Genomic DNA, 25,999 nt, shown 5'->3' on the forward strand with positions numbered 1-25,999 from the left:
TGTTCTTGGCTAAGGAACCGCACTGGAATGCTTGACAGGAGCACCCTTGTAGGGGGCTTTAAAGGGACTGTCCAACTATTTTCTCACTTTCGCCATATACTGTATAGAAAGAATCCTTGAGACTCATAATAAGCGAAAAGAGTGTTAGTGCTTCTATCTGCATATTAGCAGAAGTTGAAAAAAAATTAAGAAAAAATATTACTTTTCACCCCCTCAACTCGCATGCCCGATCAAGCGGCCACCCGATCTCGTGACATGCTTTTATGCCCCCCTGTTCGTCACAGCCATGCGCTAGGTTTGGCAATGTAAAGGACACGTGCTCTGCCAGGACATTGTTAGATTTTGGTTATTTCCCTCATCGCAATGATTGGACATAAGCTCTAACCCATATCTCTACACAGACTATCGTTGTTCCAGAGCCTGAGCAGTGTAATGACGCACTGCTCATGCCCAACCCACAAGATGCATTCGGCTGGGGGCCCTTGGGGCTGACGCCATGGCTCCACCACACCCCATTTACAGGGCAGTGGAAGCTACATGCACATGATCGTAGCTTTGAAGCGGGCTTTTCTGGAGCGAGTGCTTGCTTTAGGGGGAAACATTTCTAAGCAAGGAGTGTGGGCTAGCTCGCGCTTATGGCCTTCGCTGTGCTGACACCTGAAGGGTGAACAAGATACCCTGTGACTACGCAACCCTATGGCCCTGGACCGCGTAACCAAGTTTCGCGAAGGCAAGAAGAAAATATATGTTTTACTCTTGAGCTTATACAGCAACAACGAAACTTCTGGCTCAGTGCATTACATTGGACTATACTTGCAGAATGTATGGAAAAGCGAACTGAAAATGTTGCATATCCCCCTTAACGCTCGGCACCCCCTACTTCGTCTCACCCTAGCATGGGCTAACCGGAGAAGCCGTGCTAGCGCGAGACAGCCTGACCCCGACTGACGCTCGCGCCGCACGACTGCAGTGCAGCCGCCCAGGCGTCATTCAAAACGATTATCTCCCTCTTCAGGCACGTGCGGTCAACAATAGGTCATGCTAAGATGAGCCGAACAATAAACCTTTCCATACCAGCGTCTCAGGGAGCATTCATTGCCGTGTCTGTGCATTTCGCACGAGCATTCTCTGGCACGCCCCAGTGTTAAGCACGCGCTCGGTGGTCTGATCGAGCCCATGTGGACTGTGACATTTGTAAACAGCGGCATCGTCTGTAGACGATTCCAATGTTTACAAATGTCACAGTCCAGACGTGCTGACTAACAGTCCAGCCCGTGCGTGTTCGTCGCTTGGAAAAGCGAGCAGAGCACGCGCCATACGCACGAACGCTGCAAATGGCACCGACTTAAGCTCTTTATCGGAAAGATCGATAGACGCTGACGTAAAGCGTCTAACAATGTGCAAGGCAAGCGCGTGCAGCTCGTGTAACTATACTCGCTGCTAGCCCAACTATACTCGCTGCTAGCCCTTGGTAATTGGGAAATTTACCAAATCGTCTATTCATATCTTCCGCGAACGATTCTAACTTACGGGTTCATCGGTTTCATCCGCAGTACCATCGTAGTTTTTCTTCATTTGCTTGCGCCAGGCAGTTGCTTTCGGTAGCACAAATTCATTTCCAGGCTCCAAGTACTGCTTCCGCTTCGTGCCAGACATGTTGACCCGATCAAAGCCTTTAGCTACTCAAATGAAACGAAGAGACACCAGCAATCATCCACAGACCCGGTGACAACAACTGGCACCATGTGCGTACGCCGGATCGGATCGGATTGGATTGGATAACATATGAGACAATTTCTTCTTGGCGGTAAAAATTGGTAAAATGCAGGCATTCCAAGCCAGCAAAAGCAGCAAATATTATTTAAACAACCTAGAGCGATAATTTAATAAAAAAAATTAAGTATCACAAAATATTTAGTTGACAAAATGGACATTCAGTATACGGGAAGGCATTTACTTCATCGTACGATGTTTTAGCGAACGAAAACGAAACCAGACCAAGTCGTCTGCTTCTTGCGCAGGAGTTGCGTGGACATCAGATCGACGCTGAGCTCCGATTGGCTTTGACTGAAAGATTGTAGGCAGACCTCATTTCTAGGTACCTCGAGGTCTACCCACTATTATCTTTTAATCAGCCAACAAGAGCTCGGCGTTCTGACATCACCGCAACCACTGTACAAGTAGAAGACAAGCTTGCACTCCGCACTGGCGAATGGCTCTGTGCTAGTAGCCTGGCTTGCCGAACCCTTGGCGGTGAACCCTAGGCGTGGCACCCTCGAACTTCATATTGCATTTATTTACCACGAGGGATATCAAAAGGTGGTCTGTCTTGATGACCGCTTAAGCGGACGAATGACCGCTTAAACGGTCATTCGCGGAAACGTCCATTCGCTCAAAGGATTTCTATTCGCTAAATAGTCGTTCGTTAAAACACCATTCGCTCATATAGTTATGTTATGCACCTCAGTACGCACGAGCTACGTGATCACAAGGGCATGCTAGAGTTGGAAATAGTACGTAACGCATGTTACAATCGAATGCGCCGATAAGTTTATTAAATAATCAATAAAACTATCTGATCAGGTTTCATCTGTTTACTTTCAAATAATTTCTAACGATTATTTCTTAAGTATTCCTGCATGAGCCTTAGCTCCTAGGTTCCGGAGAATGGCCATGGAGATTTCACGCCCTCCATCTCGACATCAAAGCTTCAGCATAATTAAGTATGATCAATCGACTGATTTCTTATCCAAATGAGCTTATTAACAGAAAACGTATTACTGTATGGTGTGCGTTGAGTAGATGGCCTGTATATTTTACTTTATCGGGCGCCATGGTCCCTGTGTGCTCTCCGGCATACGTACCAGGCGTACTTACATCTTCGCGCTGCGGTCCTACGGTACCCAAAGAGGAAAGACACCGACAGCGTGATAAGCGAACATGTTACTGTGACTTGTGGAGATGTCTACCGAATTCCGAGGATAGGATATATGTGTACAAAAGTGTTTGTCCAGAGCGATCCGATATTACAACCCTAGCTGAGCATGTCGCATTTGATATCTTATTTGTCAATACAGAATGCTGGGCTAATTGGGATGTCAAGGGCATGGTAGCGCTTTAAGACGAGGACGAAGAAGGGACTAGAAAATTGGGTTGTGTGTATGTTTATACAGCTCGAGCTTGGTCTGCCTCAACGGACGCGACGGGTCTCCCAGCTGTAGATGAGCAATTTAGCCAGTGCAGTACAACCGCTAGCCTGGGGTCTTTAACGTGCACCACGCAGTAGTGATACACGACCGCACGCCGGTACAATGCTCATATCCAGATCGAAACGGCCGGAGGCGGGGATTCAAACCAGGATCCCTGGGTTCTGTAGCGCGAACTTTCGCTCCACGTGCTCCGAGCTGGTGTACGCTAGCCCACTCTGCCCACTCTGCCACAAGCGCTGGCTGCAACTATTCATTCAGTTGCAGTTAGCGCTCGTGCGTGTCTAGGTCTCTTCTTCGTCCTCGTCTAAAAGCGCTACCATGCGCCCTCCATATGTTGACAAGAAAGCACTTTCGAAATCATAGACAGCTACATAAAACGTATAGCTACTTATTTTTGTAAAGCCGGAACCTAAAGCATGTATTTGTAGACATATAGGGAACAGTAATTGGCTCGGTGCCAATCAGTTCATTAAACAGCGTTTCATCGACAAATCGTTTCGTCGACACGAGCAAGCATTCGATTATTTGATGGGCACACCGCAACATCATTTTCCGCTTCGCCCGATTGGTATATAGCCTCTGGGTTGCTTGCCGTACCTTGGCGGTTCCGAAGAGCCGTTCAATATAATCTCCTTGATTCAATCGAATTCTCCGGGGCTTCACTCTTGGCTTAGCTGCTCGGGCTCATATATAACCTAATAATGCCTTTTTTTTTTTTTAACGTGTTTAGGGCACGTTACATTTTGCGGCGCCTGGTACCAGCATAATATCCATATGCTAGTTGTAGGCGCTCGTTTCGGCGTTTAGGTGTTCTTCTGTTTCCTTGACACACGTGGTTACTGTTCGTTGTTGTTCCTCGTGCGGTGCCGGCGTGGCAGTGTCCGGGTATAGAACCCAGACCGGCGGATTTTTTGGGTCGCGCACAAGTCACCTAGCTGTGTTTGGAGATTTGTGTTTGTCCTTTGTCCCTCTTGTGTTCCTTCTCCAGGGATCATTTTCGTCATTCCTGTCCAGTTCGCTCACGAAAAGTGGACAAAATCGCATTTCCAGAATAGGCCCCTGGCTCAGGACCAAAACGACACAAGCCTTTTTTGTTGCGACGCGTAGTTTTCGCAATATCGAATTTGTCCACCTTTCGTGAAACACCCTGTAACCATCTCCGTAAGCCAGTTTTGGATTTTCTGAATATTTGTGCAATTCACAACATACGCTGGTTCAACGTAAAATTAAAAATGGTATTGTAATTAATAAAATTTTCACTGGCACTACACCGTGACTAGCATCAACGCTGCTACTGGCCGGTCTAGCGGTCTAGTCAGAAAACGCATCGGATTCGAAGTCAAATCTAAATCCAAGGACGCCATTTTGTTTTATGTCGTTTTTCTTTTATTCGCGTCGCTGTTGTCACCTTGTCTCTGCTGCCCGAAAATGCCGAACTTTATTCTTGTTCACTATGATGACGACATTTCCGAGGTAGTTCCGATCGGCTATGTAAAGAACAAGGAAGCAGAGAATGTCAGGAAGCACGGAAAATATAAAATCGCGTGGTGTGTAGACATCAGCTTGAAGAATCAAGAACCACCGGAAGGTGCGAAGTATTACAAGGGAGTAGTGCTGCAGTTGATTGGTGAGTTGCTCTGTTTTATTTCTTCATTCTTGCTATAGCATTGTGCCACAGTGCTTGTTGGTCCACGCCGATCTTTTGCGTGCACCTTCCTCACGCTAACTGGGCTGTTTTTGCCTAGGGTTGGATCTGTTGTAGCTAGGGTGTCTTCATGTGCGTTCCTAGTAGCCATTGTCGGCAGAAACGTGGAAGCGCTTTTTTTTTTTTTTTCTCTCTCTCTTCTTTCCTCTGTTGCGGGAACGCTGAATTTCGCCGGTTAACAACGTACACAGTCGGCTCTCTCCGATCACTGCCACTGCCCACCTGAAAGTACGGGGGAAAGGAGAAGGAAAGGGAGGAAGGGGGGGGGGGGGGGCGCGCGCGGCGGCGGGTGGGTGGTGGGGGGGGGGGGGGAGCTAGAAACTTCTTAATTTTTAATTGATATGCACGAAAGAAAAAAAAAAACGCATGCGGCATCGCGGATGCTCTCGTGTAATTGCGGTATTGTTGACGTTGTGTTGTGCTTTTGTCCTCATTTTTTTGCTACCTAGTATGGTTACCTGATTCCCCATCTATTTTAAACATGTTATAGACACACTCAAAGAAGCCCAGAGCATCAGGAGCACCAGGATTGCTGAAGTTTCTGCAGCTGGGGAGAAAGAAAGTGCCAAGACACTTGGAAAGGTATGTTCCTCGCTTTGGTAGGAACATGTGTTACATGTTTCTACCAAACAATCTCCAAGATTGTTTGGTAGGAAAATGTAACACATGCTCTGCCAGGCGCCAGACACCGAAACTATAAGTACAGCATTTTGCAATATGACAACCCACCTAGTGTGCGTGGCCGAGACAGTGGCTGGCGGGGAAGCTGCGCGGCTTTTATAAATTCCATGTTGCCCTGAGAAAAGGACAAGTCTGTTGGAGAGATCGGTGGCCGAGTGTGTCAAGGTCTATTCACACGAGGCTTCTTGTTGGCGAATTCTGTGTCGCAAAACTAGATTTCGGGCAACAAATTCTCTGTCTGAACGCAACCGAAAAAGTGGCGCGGCTCCGAAAAAAGTGGCGCGTGTTCCTCGCTTCTAGAGCAATTTTTCGCTGAAACCTCACCGACGCCTGTCAATCACCCGAAAGAGAAACGTGGACGCTGCCAATGGCCGCCCGACTTCGCTATTACGTCTGACCTTCGAGCAGGAGCGAGCTTTTGGAGGAGTTTGATTTCTGGCCGGTTCCGTATCAGAGCCGAAGCCAAAAGAAAACAAACAAACATGGTGAGCGACAAGTGGAGAAGCGGTGCGTTCGGGCGACGAGTCTTGGTCTTACTCGGTTGCAGGTGTGTGAACGGCGCCTACAGTACGGGTTGGTTAAAAAGTTATAGGCAAAGTAAAATTACGAAAACAAGCAAAAAATAACCTCCTTCAAGGCATGCCTGGTTGCTTGAGTGGCCGCGAACTAGAGGTAAGCTCAGCGAGCGCTCACGGCTGCCGCACTGCGTCTCGACAACTCGAGAGGGTGCCACTAAAGCATATTTTGAATAGGCTGTATGAAGTGGGCGGCCAGGGCGGTTTGCATTGCATTTGTTGCGCGATTAAAGACTAATTCGGCATGACACTTCATTGGCCACAAACGACAGCAAACACGGGGTAAAGATCAGTTCAGAACGGAAGGCACTTCGCGCTGCCATACGGCCAAACCACAATCCAAACCTGCTCGCTGACAGCCTGTGGAACGCTCGGAACCGGTCGGATCCTCCAGCCCGTATATGACCGCAGCTCCGCCGCAAACATCCGGGACCTTTCTTTGCTCGCCGCTCGTCGGTGCCTCATCCCACTACCCCTTTCTAGTATGCGCCGCCTTCTCCACCACTTGGTGGCGGGTATGTCGACGGGGCATTTCTTGTTTCCGTACTTTATAAACTGCATTTGTTTCTTTTCTGATCTAAAATACTGAACAAAAACCACTTTCATACATAATTGAAGCGCTTTGCGCCACTTATATTTTGTATTTCAACCAAAAAGAAGCTTTTAGGAGCTCTGATTAGTAGTAAGCCTGAAACCAAAGACTAAACATATCGCGCGCTTTAAGCACCGCGGGTGGCCCCCGTAGGTGGAGGAGGTTTCCGCGTCATCCGGTTAAAGTATTGTGCACTGATATTTAGTTACTCTCTTCGTGCCCGCTGGCTTGCCCTAGCCACAAGAGATGTGCAAACCGCAAAAAAGGTAGACACTAAATATAATTGCAGGCCCCTTCAAGCAACTGTTGCTTGTATGTGAGACAAAGTGTATATGAACAGTTGGCTGCAAAATGTTTTCGGGACATGAGAGTGCCAGCTGGAACGCATCGCTGCGCCGCCTCGTTGACCGCTGGCTGGTATCAACACCCACGCATTGCACATGTGCGGCTCATACTAGCAGGCATGCCCTCTTCCCTCGTCGGACAATGTCAGACGGAACCCAGGGGTCTAGCGACCGGGAAAACCGAGAAATGTCAGGGAAATTTTGGTTACCGGGAAAATTGAGGAAATTGTCAGGGTTATTGTCAAAAAGCAAGCCCAGTCAGGGAAAATGAGCTGGAAACGCCATTGAGTGCCTTGAGCAGACTTGAGGACTTGGGGGCAGAAAAATAGGCAATAAATTCTGCTTAGAGCGGAGTGCAGACTCTGCTCACCCGATGTAGAGTGTGCTACCCGACGTAAAGGGAACAGCCGACAAATCCAGTCCAAGTCTTGGATTGCATGAGATTGAGGGCGCGACACTAGGCTAGATCCAGTTAGAGCTACTAGGTTTAGCAACAAATGGGAAAGCCGCAGACCCCAATCCAATCCAATTCTTAAGCCGAAAGTATCTGAAAGTGTTCTGGCGGCCATGCTGCCTGCCTGGAGCTGAGCCGGTTGGTATGACATTATTCTGAAGCTTTCCAGCTGAACGTAGAAGTAAAACCAAGGAGTGGAGAAAACCAGCAGTGTGTCTCTTTTTCTCCACTCTTTGGTTTTACTTCTATGTTCAGCTGGAAAGCTTCAGAGCCATGCTGCCATTCGGTTATTGACGTGTGTGGCTGAGCATCGTCTTTTCATTGTGTTTCTGGAAGTGGCCTCTTCATTGGCGATGTCGGCAAGACAGTGCTCGTTTAATCTAGACTGGACGAACCCGAATATTTCGGAATATGCAAGTTGGATTAAGTCCGTGCAAAATGATCCCCACAGTGCTCAATGCTCAATGTCTTGTGTTGCAATGGCTTTATATATTTAATTGCCTCTACATTGGTCAGGGAATTCCACCTGAAAATGTCACGGAAAACTTGGAAAGGTCAGGGAATTTCAAAATATTAATTTGCTAGACACCCTGGAAGAGGACATGCCTGCTAGTACGAAGAGCCACGCATGCTCAATGTGCAGGTCTTGATACCAGGCAGCGGGCCACAAGGCGGCGCAGCGATGCATTTCGGCTGTCGCTTCCATGTCCTGAGAAATTTTGCAGTCAACTGTACTTGAACACCCTGTCTCACATAAGAGTAACAGTTGCTGAATGTATATGAATTGTATACAAATAAGGTTGGCACCATATTAGCCACACTCTAGGGAACTATTTAATGGGGCACAAAGCATTTATGGTAATTAATTTGTTTAATTGTTTTGCATGATTATCTTAATTATTAGTCATAAGCACAAAGTTCCAGTTATAAACTTGCTGGGCATAATCAAAAAACACTCGACTAGGCAGTTTTAGAAAGATTGGGATTGTGTGTGAAGCTTACCATGTTAGATGCAGGCACAGGGTTGGTGGAGCGAAAAAGCGGATGATAAAAAACGAAACTTTTGCGGGCGTGGCGCATTTTCATGACCCGGAAAACCGGTACACATGTATTTTTACTAATTGAAGTTACCAAAGATATCTTTGTTAATTAGGTACCTAATTGCACAAGCAACCTTTTAATAGTGGCCACTAGTTTGGGCAAGCTGAAGGCATTATTGAAAGTGCCCTAATGCCAGTTCCCTTGTTTTAATATGTTTGTTTGTCTTGGAAGGAACATTGAGTATATTACGCACAGATTTGCATGCGTGCCCTACTGATTCTTGCGATTGCTGGCTATCACTAACCATCCTGGGCGAACACTCTTGCCATGATGAAGCATAAAATTCATGCCACCATTCTAAAGAGCGAATGCACTTTTTAATGCACGAGGTCTTTCATATATAGGCCATCAGTATGAGTTTATGTTTGTTAGACAGTCTCATTCTGACATTTTCACCATATAATACTGGCAAGAAACATGTGATGCCTATGCTTGTTTCTATATTTCTTGACACCAAATTGATTGGTGTGGTCAAAGCAGCTTAACAAAATTATGTACTGTAAACAACTTATTTTTCGTGGGCTCAATATTTCGCGATTGAGGTCAAAGCTGAAGTTTTGGAATAATTCAGGATCTCTAATTTTCGCGACGCGGTGGGATTTCAGTATAGATTCCAATGTGTTTACATTTTACCGGAATTGTTCGCGGGACCTATTTTTCGCGAATTGTAGGTGATTCGCGAAATTCACAAAAACTAGGTCTACGCGAAAATTAAGTTGTTTACAGTATTAGGTTTCGCAAAGAATAGCACATACATTAATTGTTATCAGTGTGCTCATCTGAAAATTAATATGGCATCTGTCCTTTCTCTTATTGCAGACTCAAAAGGCCAATGCAGCTCTTGGCCAGGTGACAAACTGGGACGAGATCCTGAAAGCCCACAACAAGGAAGTACGAAAAAATCCAGCTTTTGCGGGTGGAGACCTACCTGTGCCAGCTGGGGCCTCTGATGATGAGGTAAGAAATGCAGTAATTGCCTGTCCAAAGTGTTTCTCCAGGCACGGCAGCTAACTCACTGAAATACTCTTGCTAATTTTATGACTCTCAGAGCCCGGGGCATACTATTGCAGGGGGAAAGGGGGGGGGGGGGGTGCCTGTACTATCACGATCAATATAAGGGCAAACACCGCTTTGCGTGGTCCGCGGTACTATCAGTGCGCCCTGGCAATTGCTCTTTGAAGTAGAAGTGCACATTGCAATTGAGACATGTCGTCCCCAGTGGCAGCCACGCCACACTGCACTTCTGGTCGTCTGCTAGCGAAAGACGGTCAACGAAACCGTGAAACTGTTTACCAAGGACGAAGCAGATTTTTCGCTAACAATGTGCGCCAGCAGAAATAACAAGTACAGTAAAACCTCGTTATAACAAAATGGGATATAACAAACTAATGGATATAACAAATCAATCATAATTCCCCTTGCTAGCTAATAGTGGGAAGAAATTGACATTGGCTATAACAAACTAATGGTTATAACAAAATAATTACGACCGCTCCTCCAACTTTGTTATAACAAGGTTTTACTGTATAAATATTTTTAGGGTCATCTTTTTGATTAGGAATTTTGGTAGATTATTCCCATTACTCCAATAACGACAACCGATACTTCGCCGACGCCTTAAACCATGCATCATATTGCTATTGAAGATATCAAAACAATCAATTAAGACTGCTTGCTTATTATTTCCTCTGTGTGAGTTTCGCGAGAGCAAAGAACCACCAATGCACACAGGCAAGATGTTTATGTGGTGCGAGCATGGGTGATACGCTTCATCGTGAAAAACGGGGCAAAAAAAAAAAATGACGAGGACATTTTGTGTGTTTCTTCTACGTCATCGTCGTTTATTTCGCGCTGTTTTCCATGAAGCGTATCACCCAAGCTCGCACCGCACCAGGGTTGGGCGGTATCGCGATACAAATGTATCGCGATAGTATTTCAGGAACACATATCGTATCTGTATTTCTGTATCGCGATACATTTTTTTCACCAGTATCTGTATTGCTGTATCGAAATACATTATGAATGTTCCTTTGTATCGCGATACAATCAGGGTGAAATGTATTTCGTTACCTTTCTTGAGAAATACTCCCCCTCCCCCCCCCCCCCCCCCCCCAAAAATACAAATCCGAACGCATTTTTTTTTTTTTGTTTCTGAGGGCACCAGGGTCAAGGAGATGCTGAGGCATTGTTACCCTACTGACCAAGGTTCCTTCCGATTCTCCAAACTCTTTTTCTATGCGTGCTCTTCTCTCTTCTGAGAACTGTTGTGTAGTCGGGGACTCGAACCAGGTGGCGGGCCAGGAGTGGAGTTGGAGCATTTTCTGCCGCAGGTCCTTAGGCAGGAGTTTCTTGAGTCATTGTTTGCTGGCATCCAAAGCCCGCTGCTAACCGTCCCTCTCGCCTTGGCGTACACAGTACACCCAGCCGACAAAGCTGAGTCACAGTCCGCTGCAGCACATGCCTGGTGGTGGTTGACTTCAAATCGTAGGATGACTTACGCTGTGAAGTTTCACACATATTGGAATCCGTTTGCGGCTGCGCCTGTAATATCGTACGGCTCAAGGATACGTCATCAGCCGACATGAACGTGACCCGCTGTTCTGGTGATCCGAAACCCAGGAAGGAGGCCATACATGGCCTCGCTGTGCCGACCCAAACTTCGTACACCTGCGACTCGTCTTGAGCACACTGTTTCTCGGAGAGCTCACACCTGTGCCGGCAATATCAGGTTGCAATCCACAAGGTCTTTCTTTATTTGGAGTATGCAAGACGAAACTTGAGGACTGCAATCCATGCGTCGGTGGCAGAAGGTCGGCAGGAAGGACCTTCACAACAGGGATGCCACCATATTGTTTTTTCAACTGTAACAGAAGATAAGACATGTGTTCCAGGGTGCTTCAGGTGGTTCGCTATTCTTGAAAATTCCAAATGACACTGCCTGCACCATCTACATATGAGGTAACCTACAACGAAAGCACATATGTATTGTCCTTTCATACAGCAGCGTGGTAAAGTGTCATGTTCAAGGCCACACCTACAGATAAAGAATACCAGTTCATTCCACTGTGACGTCGTGTGATAAATGTTGACAGGGGCGTGGTGACGTTTTGATGGGATTTAGGATGACACAGAATTTATTTAGAGGTCGAAGTCCTTTCGCATTCCTTGTCAGACAGACAGAATGTCAGGGAGGGGACCGCAGTCAATCCTTGATGGAACGTTTTTTCGAGTCCATTGAGAATACCTTGTCGTCCGAAGTCACTACCTTCAAGGCAAAGATCCAAGCCTTCGGGAAAGTAATTTCAGGATCAAAAACTTCCACTTCCAACTTCAATCTTCATCTCATTTGGCGTCTCAAACAAATTCGAAAAATGTATTGCAGTATCAGTATTTCTGTATTTGTATTTCTGCCCTCCCTAAAATGTATTCCTGTATTTGTATTTCTAAATACTTTTTGCCTCTATTTAAAATGTATTTCCAATACGTATCGTGATACACTTTTAGAGATATAGGTATTTGAGTATCAGTATTTCAGCTACTATTTTAATGTATCCCAGTATTTGTATTTCCAAATACATTTTTGAGTATTTCTGCCCAACCCTGCACTGCACTAACTTCTTGCCTCTGCTTATTGGTGATCCTTTGCTCTCGCAAAACTCACTCGAAGGAAATAATAGGCAGTCTTAGTTGATTCTTTTGATACCTCCGATAACAATATAATGCATGCTAAAAGGTGCCGGCGAAGTATCGGATATTTTTATCAGAGTCATAGAAATAATCTACTAAAACTTCCTTAAAAATATTTAGACAAGTTATTTCTGCTGGCACACATTGCTAGCGAAAAATGCGCTTCATCACTGGTGAACAGTTTCGTGGTTTCGCCGGGCGACCGTTTTTCACTAGCAGATGAACCGAAAGTGCAGAAGAGTGGTGCGGTGATCGCTAGAGTTGATGTCTCGACCACAAGGTGCACTTATACTTCAAAGAGAAATCGCCCGGGGGCACTGATAGTACCGCGGGCCACGCGGAGCGGTGTTCGCACTCATATTGATCGTGATAGTACCACGAAAGACGGCAAAAGCTAAAGTGTAGATAATGATAACGAATTGGGCCATACGCAGAAATCATTGTGTAGTTGTAACAGTAATGTTAAAAATGTGGCGCGCCATGCTTATTGCGCGTGAACATGGTTGCAGAGCACAAGCATTCGTGCTCGCGCTCCGCTGCAGCGGCCGAGAGCCGAGTGGCACGTCACACCACCTGTGCTTGCGGCGCGTGAAGTCGGGAACAGAGTGCGAGGATTTGCGCTCTTAGGTTGTCTACAATGGCACGCAACAAGCTAAGCGATGAAGAGTGCCATGAAAGACGACAATGTGCAAAAAAGGGGAAACGCTATGCCTAACGAAAACAGCAGCGAGGTGCGAAACCAGTAACATTTCACATGTCACATGCTCATTTTCTTCAGTATTGGCATGGGCCTTAGTTGCACCTGGTCTGCAAATTTTGATGTTTTCCACCCTTCTATATTTTATCACCATGGGCGTCGCTGATAATGGCAGGGGGCGAAAGAGGAACCCAGAAGTGTTGGAAGTCAAAACATCTCAATCTCTTTTTAAGGCATGTTTATAGGTTCTGTAATTCAAATGTCTCTAGTAAATGTGCATATGCAGTGATGTGTCTGTCTTAATTCTCTTTTTTTGGATCATTACCCAGAACGCTGATGAGATGGCCAAACTTCGCGAGAAGTACAGGAAAGCGAAGAACAAAGTTCGAAGATTAAAAGAAGAGCTGCAGACCGTCACAGAGCTGAACAGGGACCTCCAGAGGGCCCTGGTACAGAAAGAAGGTGTGTGCTAAATAATAGACCCTTTCAGGAATTGCTGCTGGCAACCGCAGGAAGCTGTGTTTGATGATGTTGGCAACAGGCAACACTGGCTGGGCCACCATTAGCATTTAACTGTCTCTACCGCGGGTGCTGTTAATGCTGCTGCTGATAGTGTTGTATGGAGCAGAAGTTTGACTGCAAGTACTATCACAGATGAGGCTTATTTATTGACTACGTTGAAAAGGTATACCAACATCCTTTCTCCCTTACAACAAGCAATGTTAACCGCCAGTGCTGTTCAGAACCAAATGCATCCCCAGAATCTACGAGTTGTCATCGCTCGAAAGTGTGACATTTCTACATGGGTCACTCAATGATTTCACTGGGTGTTTACCCTAATGTCCCATTCACACTGGAAGTGGACCCAAAAAACGTGGAGGGATCCACAGGTTTACAGCTGCAAAAACGGTTGGAGCATGTTTTCAGAATTGCTCCGGTACCGATTTTTCAGAACCGCCTTTGCTGACCATGAAGCTGTTGGCAAAAGCTCACCAATAGCAACTCAATGCTGTCGTGATGCTGGCACTAGTGTGGTGTTGGCACTAGCTAGTTTTGATTAAACTTCTTCCCTTCGTTCTAAACGTTTGTGTGACTAGCGTCTTGCTTTGAGATTCATTCAAGGTGAGGCAGTGGCTGAGCGTTTTAGGCCTAGCGTCTGAAATGCAGCAGCAGCACAACTGGAGCAGGCAAACAAGCTGGCAATCTGGTGAAATAGATTCAGAAGGAAATTTGTGAGACAAAATCAACACAGCCCTCATCTGTTCCTTGCTCACTGATTCCGAGAGCTTCCTGCTGCGGGTGTTTGTTTTACATACAGGGTGTCGGAAAAAAAAATTTACAAGTTTTTTTTTTACCGCAAATATAAACTAGGCATCGCCGAAAGCTCATTCTTCACCCAAAGGTGGCGCTAGAGGTCACAACCAATGCAAAAGTTTCGGCCCAATCCGATACCATATTCAAAAGTTATTAGTGCTTTTCTGAAAAGTGCAATTGCAAAATGGCCGCCAACGGAGTTTTTGAATTCATGGGGCTCTATGGCACCCAAAACCGAAAATGGGCAAAAATGGGCTCCATTTTTCCATTGAAATTTTCAAAAAATCACTTATAACTTTTGAATAAGGTATCGGATCGGGATGAAGCTTTGGCATCTGGTTGTGACCTCTAGCGCTACCTTTGGGCAGAGAATGAGTGTTCGGCGATGGCCTAGTTTATATTTGCAGTAAAAAAAAAACACTGTAATTTTTTTTTTTTTTGTGACACCCTGTACATTTGTTGGACTGCTTCCTGCTAGTGTAATGATGCACAACTTCTGCCATGGCCAACAACTGTCAATCAGAAGGCTCGGTGTGCTTGCAGTAAGCGGGTTCTATGGAATGCGATAGTCTGGAAACATTTAGTGGTTTTAGGCTGAACCAATCAGCTGCCAGCCTTGTGCTAGGTGTGCTGCTCTCCCTGTGCACCTGGAGGCAGGCAGTGCAGTCATGCTGCTCAAAGATGGTGGGCGGTTGCTTGAGCTGTTGTGGGATCATTGTCCCACTGTCAGCTTTTAGTGCACCAACACACGATACGTGACACTGCTATGCCCTGTGGTGATTAATGTTATACATTTTTGACAGAACAAGTCAGGGCAGTAGCGCCAGTTGCCATACCTGCTCCTGCACCACCTCCTGTGATGGAAAGGGCCGCACAACCAGCTGCAGCCTTTGGCCCAGTGGCAGCTCCTGTGGCTGCTGAAGCATTCGCTGCAGCAGGCTCCAGTAATGAGCCTATGTACGAGCTGCTGACATACACTGAAGAGGGTGATATGGTAAGTTGATTCAGTAATTGTTAGTTTCATAAGATATTTGTGGATGGGAGGCTTTTTTATGTTAGCAGGAAGTTTTCATTATTGGAAGTCTGGGCCTATTGAACGGCACTGACCATTTTTCACTGACCATGTAGGAAGTGCTAAAATTTGCACGTCAGGAATATATTTAGGCACCATCATGACAAATTATTCCTTGGTTTTGCAGCAAGACACCAGCATTGGCACAACCCAGTGCATGAAAGTCATAATGTTGTAGAAAACATTCAGAAGCGAATTAAACTTTGTAGGTAATCTAGACCTGTTCCCATAGCATTCTGTGCAAATTCATTGGACATTAAAGGGTAAATGGTTTAAAGGCATACTGAACCGAAATTTCGAGCTCACAAGACAAGGCTGAACGCTGCAAAACCCGAAAACATCATACAGCGATATCTCTAACGGATCGCCATATTTTTGGGAAAGACGTGCACGATTGAACATGGCCGACGAGCCTGACGAGACAAGGCACGTCACGATTCTCATTCCTTCTCCTTCTCGCTACGTCCCGTCAAGCTGGTGAACCGAAACGAGGAGAAGAGAAGCCAAGGCGCTTCCCCTCATTCTCAAATTCTCGAAGGACAATTACGTCAAAGACCGCGCTTGATCGCACCCTTCTTTTCCAAAAGTATGGCCATCTGTTTGAGGTATAGATGTATGAGTTATGTTCTAGAGTTCGTAGTGTCCCGTTCAATGCTTCTGCAACCTCATTTTGCAATATCCAAATTTTGGTTCAGTATCCTTTTAAGCCTCACATTTTTCATTAATGATACTATTTGACTTCTGCAATTCTTTCTACATTTGTTAGGCGCGTGCAAGCGAAACTTGTGCGTCTTTGGAGTATCAAGGGAGCTTCCTTTTTGTTTTTAGTCTGCCCTCTGTTGCTTTGTTACTTAAGGTGAATTCATGTGGTCAGTGTTCAGCAACTTTTTTGCCAAACACCCAGCAACAGCATTGGTGTGGTCACGATACGGCGGGTGCAATGCGTTCGGGTGGCGGTTTTTGGGCAAGCACAGGCATCTTACTTTTTCTGTCCAAGCTCCAAACAACCTGGCCAGCAGGCAACCACACTATATCCGGTGTCCTCATGTCCAGATTAGGAAAGGAGATTAGTTAAGGAAATCAACAAACGAGTGAAATGGATCCAGTGTCTGTTGGTAGCTGTTGTGCAGGGACACAGTGCAAGCAATGCACGCGAAATGATGCACATCGGTGGCGGCATCAACAATGGCCTCCCATATTTGTATCATTGATGTTGGGGCCATAAATGGTCTTGCTCTTTTTTGCCTTTTGCCCAGAGGCAGTATGATGCAAAGCACTAGAGGAATTCTATGAATATCCAGTGCTTCAGTATTAGGGGGCAACTTGTGCTACCTAGGAATGATCGTGCCACCGTCCAGCATTTCATGCTCCGGTGGCGAGGGTCACATGGTCTGCCGTCGGCGCAGTTCTGATTGCGTTTAGTTTAAATAGGCAGCGACAAATTATCACTTTGGCAACCTTCCTACCACAGGAAATAGGTTATGAAACCATGGGCAATATGTGACCGTCATTTACCTTTAAAATACCTAAAATAACTGAAAAGCATCACGAAAAGCACCAGTAAGCGATGGCGAAATAGCCAAGAACAATACATGCGACATGCCGACGGGTGCGTGAGCCCGCCAGGTGAAGGCAGCCGCCGAGCCTGCAGGGTTCATTGGCTCACTCGCTGCCAAAAGAAATGGAGAAAGGCCGCATGCTTGGATCGCATGTTTGGGGGAGCCGACGAGTGTGACTGCAGCATGCTCTGGACTTTTACGTTCTGTGTGCTTTTCGGTAGTGCTCAAATTACATCGTTTGCACCATCGAAACCATCTGAAACAGAAAAACACGACCTCTGAACGTGCCCGTGGTCGCAGCAGTTCTCAGGAAATCCTCTGCCGCACTTGCAATCTAGAAGCTCGGTCGCATTTCCAATGCAGTGGTTTGACACACCATCATTTCTGCTTTTATTTGAGAAAGTCCCCCCCCTCCCCATATTTGTCACACCCCTTCAAAAATTGACACAATTTTCAGGAAAATTAGGGTGTTAATAGGGCAAGGAAATATGGTATGTTGTCCTCTAATGCCAAAGAACAAAATAAGTATGTTTGCAGAACCACTTTCTAAAAATGTTTTTACATTCCTTTTAGCACACTAAACCGTTTTCTGACCAGTCAGGATAGCTGCCTCAGGTTTGATATGTACCAAGTACTAAATAGGATTTCACTGCTTGTTCTTTCTTACATGTCTTCTTTGTAAAAGAAAGAAAAAATAGTTTGGTGCTCACAGCTGCAGTGATTGTTTTTGTTATTATGTATATTTATAGATTCCTTTGACTGTAAAGTGCTCCAGTTTGCTCTGACATTCCACTAGGGTATCATAAATACAGTAACCACTTCGCATAAATCAGCATTGCATGGAGAGCAGCTCTTTGGTTTTCACCAGGCACCTTTGTTTTGCCACCTCTTTTAATGTTTTACAGATAAACTTCACTGATGTGGGAGTTAAACTCCCGAGAAAAGCATGGGACAACGCCATGGATTGAAAGATTGGGTCAAGTCTGGCCATCAAGAACCTGGCCACGTCCGTGTGGGGCTCGGACGTGCTGCTGACAAGGACCGTGACGGGAGTGCCATCAAATGCGAACAAGGAGAAAGAGTCGAGGCCACCTTTAACGCCCAAGAAGGTGGCATTCTTAAGAGGTGAGGGCAAATCACCTGACACAATTTTAATCTAAACAGTAATCCTGTAATTTTTTTTCCTAATTAATTCCTCGTCTGAGTAGTTGGATTGTATTGTAGTGACGTGATTAATTTGTAGAAATGGCAGCAGCTCTTTCCTGCATGTCACAGTGGTGAATAGTTCAGTGCCATAGCTTAATGTGTATGTGCCATTTTGTGCCAGTGACTCGTATAAAGGCCCATTCACACTCTTGCGACCGAGTGAGACCGAGAGAGACCCGACCGGTTTTTAAACGTCTTGCAATCTCTTAGGACCAGCTCTGCGCTGCACCGCATCCGGTCCTAAGAAGTGGCAAAAGGCTTAAAAACCGGTCTGATCTCTCTCTGTCTTACTCGCTCGCAAGTGTGAACGGCGCTTAATTTTTAACCTTGTTAATGACTCTGAGTTACTCTTTGCTGAGCTCAGCACCAGCATTTAATTTTTTTTTTTTTGGCTTGCTCTGGAATAAAGATTATAAAATAGTCTAGATGAAAAAAGTCCAGCGTCTTCCCATACATTTCGGCCAGTTGGGAACAGCAGATCAGTGCACATGCAATGCCACGATCAGGTCAATACTTGTGGTTAATGTAACTTCAACACAAGGGGGGGAAAAAAAAGAAAAGGTTTGTGTATGTTTATACAGCCTAGAACTTAGTTTGCCTCAGCAGGCAGCTTGTCTCCCAGCTGTAGATAAGAAATTTGGCCAGTGCAGTACAACCACTAGCCTGGGCCTTTAACGTGCACCAGACAGTTGTGATGCACGTCCGCATGCTGGTACGATGCTCATCCAGATCAAAACGGTTAGGGATGGTGATTGAACCCAGGGTCTGTGGGTTCTGCAGCTCTAGCTTTCGCTTCACGTTCTCCGAGCTGGTGTGCACTAGCCCACTCGGCCACCGATAGCAAAACACAGCTGTAGCTGTTTTGAGACTTCGTTGTGTTTGTCCCTTTTTGTTTCCCAATTGTCTCGGGTTAACTTTAACCATGATCACCCACCAGCTCGCCTGGTCCTTAATGCTAATTTCCATATTTGTGTCTTTAGCTAATTACAAAAGCTTATAATCAGCAATGGATACAGAATTGCTCCTAATTTGCATACTTTATAGCAGCTCAAACGACCTCTTTGTAGTTTGGCCTGCTGTGACCAAGCGGGTTTTCGGGTTGAGATCAGGCTTAAACGAGCTGGACATTGAATGTTTAAGCCTTTCTGTTCCTTTGAATATCTTGTCACATGTTTTTCAGAGTGCCTCATCAAAAAACTTCAGGGGCAAGCGATGCACCCAGAGGTGATTGCAGTTCAAGCCACCACCACCAGGGTGAACAGGGTACTCGGTGAAAAAATAAACGATCTAAGACGCCGGGACAAGCGTCTGACTAAGGACTAAATAAAAACAAGACCAGCCGGTTCGTGGCAATGGCTCAATCAAATATGGCAGTCAAGCATCCATTTCCCGCAGGCCCCACACAGATCGCCCACAGAGCGTAGGATTATGAAACCGTGTGGGTCACCCACATGGTCTCCACAGTCCTGTAGGTCTGCGGGCCCCATAGGCTATGCGGAGACCTGTAGGGACCCACAGAAACCATGCGGGGACCCATAGGAACCCGCACCCGCAGAAACTATGTGGGGACCCATAGGGACCCACAGACCTGCAGGCACTATGCGGGGACCCATACACCCACACAATTTCTGTGGGACCCACAGGTTTCATAATCCTACAGGTCTGCGGGTTTTTGGAGCGGGGATAGCAGGGATCACACCATCCCATCAGATCTGTCTTTCGACGGGAGGCTCGAGTCTTGAATTTTTACGGGAGTATACCACGTACACAGAAGACAAGTCCAATTCTTCTTCCCTTTCTGCTTTGGCTACGGCTGCTACTGCTGTCTTTGGTCTACCGGGCGACGAAAACTATTTTTTTTTCCTCCGCACTTCTTTGCAAAATGCCCTTTTCGGCCGTATCTGAAGCACTTCACAAACTTTTGGCGGCACACCTCCCGTGAATGGGATCTGTTCCCGCATCGCTCGCATTTGTCTTTCATCGACCGTTCAAACTTTTTCTGGTCAATCGATTTTTCCGCCACTTTGTTTAGCTCGGCTTTGGTCTTCACCTCGTTCCCTTTCATATTCTTTACCTCTGTGGTGGCTATTTCGTCCGCAGTTGCCAAATCTTCAGCCTTTTGCCATGCAAGATCTCGCTTTGACAATAGCTGCCGCTGAATCATCTGATTTCGCGCTCCACAAACAACACGGTGCCTTAGCATTCGGTCTATGCTGCCGCCGAAATTGCAGTTATCAACTATTTTCCGCAGTTCCATAATGAAGTCTTGTACGGGCCCGCCTTCTTGCTGCTCACGGTTGAAGAATTTGTAGCTTTGCGCGATTTCATTCGGCCGTCGAGCGTAGTGTTGACTGAGAATGTCTACAACTTTTTTGTAAGCTAGTTTTTTATCTTTCGTGGGGCATACAGTCCTTTTAAAACATCAATCGTCCGGAAGCCCAACGCAGCCATTAACAACGCTCGTTTCCACTTGTCTTTCGTAATCTCATTGTCCTCAATATAGGCTTACACCTGAATCCAATACGTATCCCACTTATATCTAGTTTCTTCGAAGTGGGGAACTTGAAACACCGTCGTCGTCGTCGGAGTTGCCATTGCTGCAGTGGCCCGCGTCTGCCCGTCGTTACTTGCGTGCACCTCGACGCCACTGTTACGTTTTCGTCCGTCGCATAGGCGGTCTGCGCTCCGCGCTAGAAACAACCACTCTTGGTCGGTTTCCAGTGCAGAACAAAAGTTTATTCCCACGAGCTCCAAGGATACAGCCCGCAATTGGGGGCGTCACAACGAGAGGGTGTTATCGCTTGATAACAGCAAGTAACACCTGAATAAGTAATCTTGACAGATTCCACCGGAATGATGACGCTGTAAACAACCATGACAACCAAAGAAACTAACTTGGCTATCCGGCTAGGTCTGCTTCCAATATCAAAGACCATCTAAGGCAATACCCATCTTCGACTAGTACGTTTATTAAAGAAACCCACATCACTAACAAGCAGTGCCTGTTCTGCAAATTAAATGACCAGCTAGATACTGTGATGATGATGTCAGTTAAGCCATGTTTCAGTGGCACGAGAAATAAAAACGCGCTCGGCATTCTCGGCCAGTGCACAGGCTGGAACGATGTTCAATGTTTTTCAGGAGATTTCAAGTTCTCCAAGCTGAACCTGAAGGAAGCATACCATACCAACAGGTTAAAAATTGAGCCTGAATCCCAAAAGCTTTTCACCATCAATACTCCAAGGATCCATTTAAATGCGCCATACTACGTTTCAGAGTGACCTCAGCTCTTGCGATCTTTCAGAAATAAATGATAAACTTCCTGCAGGACATGGCCCCTCGTCGGTATTTCGAAGGTATTTTGGTGATAAACGCTATGACGAAGGCCGCCTGGAGAAGCTGGACCGATTACTCGTGCGTCTGGATGAAGCAGGGCTCAAACTCAAATTTGAAGAATGTACATTCGTTTTCCCCGAAGTTGAGTAACTCGGTCATATTTTCAAAGAGGGAGGACTGAGACCAACGCAAAGAAGGTTTGAGCCCATTATGAATGCTCCTTGACCAGTTGACCTCAAGAAGCTTTAAAGCTGCACTGGGCTGCACCGCCATTTTCTTCCCAACCTGTCTCAGTTCTTTTACCGTTGTATCACATTTTCAATGCTAACGAAAAGGCTCAAGGTACACCTAAGCACTTCTTATGAACTGTGAATGCGAAAGCACGCACGCCGCTCTCCGCTCTCTCCTTTAATCTGCGACGTACAGCGCGCTGACCTTGGGCGTGGAATAATGGAGCTGCTGCCTCGCGAACACGCAGCGCCATCGACTGAGCGATCGTTCAAACTGTCATGTGCTTTGCGGCACGAGGACAGAACAGGATCCAACGTAGTTCCCAGCAGAACGAACCACTTGGATTATTCCGTGCGCCGTATATATTGCCACGCACAGTACAGCCGATAAGAGGCGAGCAAACGAGGGGATGCGCACAGGGCTCTATGACAGGTCAGTGAAAACACAACAGTGTTATAACACAGTCAGGATGACACCACACAAACTGACGCGCAGCAGCCAATGCGAGCATCGTCGACGCGCGCCAGCGAATGGGACCGAGGTGGAAAATTTATCAGCTTAACTCCGCTCCTATTGGGATCGTGGAAACTAGGTGCCGTTTTCGCGCTTCGAACTGATGACGTCGGCTCGCTCCATGGGACAGTTAATGCTTTCGCATTAAGACTGGCGAAGGCAGGAAGCGTATGATAATGAATTGAAAATGAGTAACGAGTTCTTGATATCCGCTCAAGTGCTCCAACACTTCAGTACAAGGAAGGTTGTCATCTTCAGTTGTAATGCATATTATTGTGGATTCGGAGGTGTCCTCATTCATCGAGACTCAGGGATGGAGGACTGCCCCATAGCCTTCACCTCCAGAAGCCTCCAGCGAGCTAAGTTAAACTACACACTCTAAAAGAAGCCCGTGCGTCTACTTTTCCGCACAATACTGGGAGAGCCAATCACCGCAACTTACGGAGGCAGCTCAGCGAATGCCGATGCCGAAACATATGTTTAGACCAGGGATGGGCAAAATACATGCAAAAATGTATTGAAATACAAATACAAAATACTTTGTCAAAAATGTATTTAATTACAAATCTAAATACATTTCCAAAAAAGCATTTAGGTACAAGATACAAATACAACCAAATGTATTTAGTCTCTTCCAAATACTTTTCCAAATACATTCCTCAAAATTTGCGTTAGTGACTTCAGAGCAGCTGCGACGGGTTTCTGGGTATCTCATTTTAATTTTGCATTGCACATTCGGGAGTTTGTGTGCGAGGCTCTAGTAACGTAATAGAAGTATAATCACATTAAAAATGTAAACAGCTTGGACGTAATAGGTGAAAAAAGTACAGAGCTTGAAGCACCTTTTTTTGTCTATTACATTTTGGTATAGACCAACAAAGAACCGAGACGACCAAGAAGCACAGCACTAGCTAGAGAATTTTTTTATTGTTGCAACTCGCACCAGTTATGAAAATCTGGAGGACCCGCGCATTTAGAATGTTCCAGGCAAAAATATGGATGAAATCAGGCTGGAAAGCATCACAAGTTGTTACAGGCACTTATTTAGCCAGTCAGCCCGTGGACGTTGATTTCGTCACTATTCTTGCCCTGGACTAGCACCGTAATCACAAAGTCACTAAACGCTTGTGCTTGATTGAGAGACACTACATTCGGTGCACAACATAGTTTTCTTCCTGCTCTGGACGGTGACAATAAATTTGAGGGATGTATTTTCGCCCACAAAATTGTATTTAATTACAATTGTATTTGAAATACCCACGTTTTAGTATTTAAATACACACGTCAAATACATTACCTAATTTGTAATTAAATACAAATGCAAAATACACAAAGTATTTGAAATACGTATTTCAAATACTTGTATTTGAAATACTGCCCATCCCTGGTTTAGACCAAGAAAAGCAGTCTGAGTCGCGACATTAAGCAATGCAAGCTTGACATTTTGCATTGGTTAATAGCACTACTCAGGCTACGTTTTTGGGTCTAAATATATGTTTCTAACATCGCCCTTTGCTCAGCTACCTGCATAAGTTGCGGTGATTGGATCTCCGAGTGTTGTGCAGAAAAGTAGACGCACGTGCTTTTTTCAGAGTGCAGCCGGCTGGAGAAAAAGAACTTCAACGTTTGTCTAAAAAGGGCAGAAGGTTTACCAGTACCTCTGTGGCAATACGTTTGCAGCCACTCTTATTAACACACCTCTCCTTGGGCTCCTGGGTACGGAAATATTCATCCTAAATAAAGAATCACCATGAGTATTACGCTGTGCTCGAACGCTAGCGACGTATATGAAATGCCAGCTGGTATATCCGCCCGGCTCAAGCAACGTTAACGCCGATACCTTAAACCTTTTGCCGTAGACGAATTCCAGGCTTCAAGACCAGCGGATGCTTTAATGTTGAGGGTGGGTGGGGAAGGGAGCGTACTCCGAGTTCTTTGTGCTTCAGTTGTTGCCAGGATACCGGAAGCGACCCTCTATTGTCACGAGTGAGATTTCCTGCGGTGTCCCATCAACCTTCCGGGAGGACCGCAGTGGTTGCCGTTTCAAACGAAGCTGAGTGAACACAGCATTCCGGAAGACTTCTTGCCCTGGGGATTTAGTGTGTGTGTTCCAAAAAAATCCGCAAGACTAACTGCCCAAAGTCATCCAGGACTGGAGAAGATGAAGGACATCGCACGCAGCTATCTCTGGCGAGATGGACAGGAGAACATCACCACAAATATTTAACATTGCCGTGAGGTCCAAGAACATCACCGTTCCAATCAAAGAGTCGAGTCGACACCATGGCCATTCCCAGAACGACCCTGCTCCCGCCTATATTTTTATTTTGGTACACCATTTCAAGGTCATTGCTCCGTTTGTTGGTTGGCTCTTTTTCAAAGTAGGGTGAAGATATTCCGGAATCTTCAGCCTCTGGCGATGCTACAATAAAGTGCCTCTGCAACTTCATTTCGACGCATGGACGCATAGATTTTGGTTGCGGAAAACGGTTTATCTTTAGATAACAACAAAAAAAAATTTTTTTTTGTCCGCAACGGATTTCGGCGTATGCTGATTCTGCCTTACCAGCCAGCATCCAACGGAGAAGCTGAACGAGTTGTACAAACGTAAAGTGGAACGCTGAAGAAGGCATTTTTTGGAAATGTTAAGACCGAGATTGATCGGTTGCTTCTCATATACAGAAATACGACCCTACCCTATTGATAATAACACTTCAGCCCTGAAGTGTTATGGGACCTTCTCAACACTTCACACCTCCTCAGCCTTTCAAACACCTTCACTTTTTTCAGAAACCCTGAGCCCGTCAAGCCTTTAGACGCCAAATGATTGTGAACCATAGAACGAAAGAGCAATTTAAAACTTTATTGGAAATTTATGTAAGACATTTAGTTTTACATACGTGTTGTAACTCAAGAAGAGGATAACAACCGACGTTTGCTCAAACTTAGGTACAAGCAGCTGTAGACGAAAGCGATCAAACCAAACAGGAAAAACAAATGTTTTTGTCCCAAAAATTATATTTCAATGTACTCACAATATCGCTGAGTAAATTCCTGAGATGCACAATAGTTCAAATAATAAAACGGAGCAAGTGCACCACGTGGACACAAACACACTGTCAGTAGCGCGTTTAGCAAAAACCACGAACGCGGAACCAACATCCGACGCTATTGGTAAATCCTCAGCACAGTTCCAGTGTTGTCTCTGGCTTCTTTTTCGCTCGCTGGATACTTGGAAGCCGGACGGACGAGGAATTACGAATAACTGCGAAGAACAGGACACTGAAAGACCTTCTTGATCCGCACACCCAGCTGCTCTTGAAGGTAGGTCCCACGCATTAGAAGGGGAAGCTGACACTGAGCGTCCGTTCGTTGTTGTGCCTTTAGTCTGCGCTCGATGACAGAAAAAAAAACAGGGCGACCAGGTTCTGGCAAAGGATGTATTTCAACTTACTAAACAGGTTTTCTTCAAGCAAAAAGCAAATCGTGCCCCTCCCAATTTTTCCACGCACCTTCTTTCCGTTGGAAGCAAGGACTTTGCGGAGAGAAATACTGGGGAAAGGCGGAATCTAGGAAAGCTGAAGAGAAAAAAAAAACACAACAGGCTTTATTTTGCGCTCGCCCGTTTCATTTTTGCTGGGACCGTCCCACCACGGCAAGAGACGGGGAACGTCTCCTCAATTTCCAAATCTCGACGCGCAACCCAATTCAAAATGGCGAAGC

At 45.8% G+C, this 25,999-nt stretch overlaps 1 protein-coding gene across 1 annotated transcript in view; it reads left to right on the forward strand.

Moving 5' to 3' along the window:
- LOC120841963 (neprilysin-1-like) overlaps nt 1-25,999 on the forward strand; it is a 118,628-nt gene that overhangs the window by 18,809 nt on the left and 73,820 nt on the right. The window lies entirely within an intron of this gene.

The sequence above is a fragment of the Ixodes scapularis genome, unplaced genomic scaffold (genome assembly GCF_016920785.2).
Source record: "Ixodes scapularis isolate PalLabHiFi unplaced genomic scaffold, ASM1692078v2 PGA_scaffold1__304_contigs__length_218370807, whole genome shotgun sequence".
Lineage (NCBI taxonomy): Eukaryota > Metazoa > Arthropoda > Arachnida > Ixodida > Ixodidae > Ixodes > Ixodes scapularis.